Here is a 4,046-nt window from a genome sequence, read left to right on the forward strand (position 1 = left end):
AAGTACCACAATAAACCAAGTGCCACATTATTTGAATTATTCTACACAATCTTGTTCAGCAGTGAAAAGATTTATCCTTACATTGCTGGACTTTGAGATTGTGTGATCATTAGAGTTACTCAGCATTCTCCTTCAGTACTTTTTCTTTGTGTTATTTTAGTTGGTTTAGTTTAGTTATTTTAGTCATCATGTAATTGTGTTTTCCTTGTTTCCAAACTGCACCATTTTATAACATTGCACTGCAATAATATATTGTTACATCCTTTTACTACAGTTTCTTTGGCCATTCTGTCTTGATGCTTAACAATTTGAGTTGCATTTAACATATTTAAGTTACAAAATCAGAATCACAGAAACTGAAAAGGACCTGAAAGCCTAACTTGCTTCAAGAAAACCTAATATACCAAATCCATACTGAAAGCAATTAAAAGTCAAGAGTTTGAGTCTTGCCTTTCTATCCTGGGCTAGAGCAGCACCCGTCGCCTCCGCCGAGATGTTGATGCCCAAGAAGAACCGAATTGCCATCTATGAACTCCTTTTTAAGGAGGGTGTAATGGTAGCCAAAAAGGATGTCCACATGCCCAAGCATCCTGAACTGGCAGACAAGAATGTGCCCAATCTCCATGTTATGAAGGCCATGCAGTCTCTAAAGTCTTGGGCTATAGTAAGGATTAATTTTCCTGGAGGCATTTTTACTGGTACCTCACCAATGAGGGCATTCAGTACCTTCGGATTACCTTCATCTGCCCCCTGAAATTGTGCCTGCCACACTCCACAGAAGTCGTCCTGAAACAGGAAGACCAAGGCCTAAAGGTCTGGAGGGGAGCGACCTGCCAAACTTACTCGGGGTGAAGCTGACAGAGACACATACAGACGGAGTGCTGCTCCCCCTGGTGCTGACAAGAAGGCTGAAGCTGGGGCTGGGTCTGCAACAGAGTTCCAATTTAGAGGTGGATTTGGTCGTGGACGTGGTCAGCCTCCTCAATAAAAACTAAATATGTTTCTTGAATAAAATTTGGGGGGAAAAAAAAAAGTTTGAGTCTTGATAATCTTTGGTATCTCTTCCAGGGCTGGAATTAACAACAACAAAACAAAACACACATACCAAAACAAACAAAAAATTTTGGCTACAAGTATCAAGGAGATCATAGGAAATGAAAGCACCCAGAAATGAAAAGGGGAAAAAAAATGCAAATACTATAAGACCAAAGTCATACAAGATTTAGCAGTTACCATTATAAAGGAACAGTGTAGTGGTCTTGGAATATGATGATCCAAAAGTCAAAGGAGTTAAGAACATCCTACCCAAAAAACCTCAAGATAATTCTATGGGGGAAAAGGAAGGAGGGAAGAACATTTAATGAAAGAGGGTTTCTAATAAAAAGACCAGAGCTGAATAGATGTTCAAATAGAAGACTCAAGTGTAAAAAGATAAACAAAAGTGAGAAATCATTTGGAACTTAACAAGGAAAACTGTTTCTTTATGGGAAGATGATACATGTAACCTCTAAATACATTATTATTAGGGCAGTTAGACTATATAGAGACCAATGGTATGAATCTATGTGTTGGAATGATCTCAAAAGGAAAGAGTAAGAGAAAGATATGCTGGAGGAAGGAAGGAAACGGGAGAAAATTATAAAAAAGTAGACAAGGAATAGTTTATAATGAAAGGGAAACAGGTGAGGAACAGGCAATGCTTGAACCTCATTCTCATTTGAACTTGTTCAAAAGAAGAATAAGACTTTTTTTTTTTTTCCAGAGTTGGGTACAGAAATTCATGTTAATTGCACATGTTTAACATATAGGATTGCTTGCCATCTAGGGGAGGAAATCGGGGGAAGGAAGGGAGAAAAAAAAATTGGAACACAAGGTTTTGCAAGGATGAATGCTGAAAACTATGCATGTGTTTTGAAAAAAAAAGTTTTATTAAAAAATTCATTTTATCCAATAGAGAAATAAAGAGGGAAAGGACTAAGCAAAAGGAAATAGGGTGATAAGAGAGGTTGTGTAGTGTGTAGTGTAGTCAGAAGCACAATAATTTTGAGAGTACAGAATTTAAAATTTTTTTAAAAGACCAATAGAAGACATGAAAGGAAATGTACAGTTAGCAAACATAACTGTGAATGGGATGAATTCACCCATAAAATGGAAGCAGAATAAATGGTCAAAGAACAAATCACAGAAGCAATAATTTCATTAAAAAACAATGCCATTGGGGCAGCTAGATGATGCAGTGGATAGGGCACCAGCCCTGAAGTCAGGAGGACTTGAGTTCAAATTTGACCTCAAGACACTTTAACAATTCCTAATAATGTGACCCTGGGCAAGTCACTTAACCCCAAATGCCTGGGGGGGGGGGAACAATGCCACTAATTAGACAACAAGAATTTCAAGAAGGAAATAAGCTTTAATTAAGCATATATACTATGTTCCTGGAACAGTGCTAAACACTGGAAGTATAACTACAAGCAAAAAGATAGTCCCTACACTCAAGGAGCTTGCATTCAAATGAGAAATGACAGTCTACCTACAAAAAGCAATTGACGATAAAGGGGGCAACAAATGAAGGTACCTAATACTAGGGTCATGATTTTGAAATCTAGAAAAGCAGGAACAAGATTGGAAGGAAAATAAAAGAGCCTTCACAAAATGAAGATGCCAGAAACTAAGCAGTAGAAGTTGGGATCAGGGCAAACTCTGCTGGTAGAAATCCCACAATGACCAGGCTGTAAGATTAAGATGATCCAGGGTAATGAAACCCTAGGCACTAAGGAAAATTGATATGAACAGCAGTAGAGCCAGGATTTTGAAGCCTGTTAGATCAGGAAGAGGCCCAGGATTTTGAAAAATAAATAGGGGAGAAAAGGAATGAAAGGAACTAGCAAATTCATAATCATCAAAATTATTTAAAATTGGCCAATCTAAGACATTAGGTAAATAAAGTCTAGAAGCAACAGAACATAGGAGCATAGTTTTTGATAAATTTGCCAAAGACACCAACTGCTAAAGTAAAAACTCAAAAAGTCGTAGCAAAACTGAAAGGCAGTATGGCAATATAAACCAACATCTTAGAAAATACAACATAAGTTCCAAGTAGATATTTGATCCTACTAAAAAAGGTCATGTCAAACAAATTAGAGAAAGGAAGAAGATAGATTCTCAACTATGGACAAAGGAAAAGTGATTGATATAACAAGAGAAAAGATCATAGGAGATAAAACAGACAGTTCTGTTTACATAAAATTGGTAGGCTATTGCACAAAATATTCACTTGTGTCTGAATCTTCATTCCATTTGGGATACTCTGGGCAAAGATGCTGGAGAGGTTTAAGAAAATTAAGAAAATTTTCACTTGGAAAAATATTTATAGAAAATTTCTCTAAAGATCTGATATCTAAAATATATAAAGAACTAACAAATGTATAAGAATTTTTTCCTAACAGATTTTCAAAGCATATGAATAGTTTTCAAAAAAAGAAATAAAAGATATCAACAAATATGAAAAATGCCCCAAATCACTAAAAATTAGGAGGAAGCAAATTAAGACAGCCTTGAGATTTTAGCTCATACCTATCAGCTTGGTACTTATTGCTACAAGACAAAAAGATTTTTTGTCTTGGTACAGGAAAAAAAAAAAAAAAAAGAAAATGGCTATTAATGGAGGGGTTGCATGAAGTCAAATGCGGTAATGCATTGTTAATGGAACTATGAATTGATCCAACCATTATGGAAAGCAATTTGAAACAATAAAAGCCACTAAACTACATCCTTTTTGATCCACAGCAATACCAGTACCCTATACTTCTGTGGTCAAATACAGTGAAAAGACCTAAGAGTCTATCTATATATAAAGACAGAGTGAAAAGAATATGTGTTTGTGTGTGTGTGTGTATATGTATACATGTATATATATAAGCATACATTCACAGATGTATGTGGATATGTTATATATACGTAGGTGTGTATAGGATATGTACATATACGTATATATGTAATAATCATAGCAAAGAACTAGAAACAAAATTGAAGGAGATGAGGTGAGG

General features: G+C 35.8%; 1 pseudogene; it reads left to right on the forward strand.

The window, feature by feature from the left end:
- The first annotated feature begins 264 nt into the window (after positions 1–264).
- LOC141539823 (small ribosomal subunit protein eS10-like) lies at positions 265–3,669 on the forward strand (annotated as a pseudogene).
- Positions 3,670–4,046: the final 377 nt, after the last annotated feature.

This window comes from Sminthopsis crassicaudata, chromosome 4 (assembly GCF_048593235.1).
Source record: "Sminthopsis crassicaudata isolate SCR6 chromosome 4, ASM4859323v1, whole genome shotgun sequence".
NCBI lineage: Eukaryota > Metazoa > Chordata > Mammalia > Dasyuromorphia > Dasyuridae > Sminthopsis > Sminthopsis crassicaudata.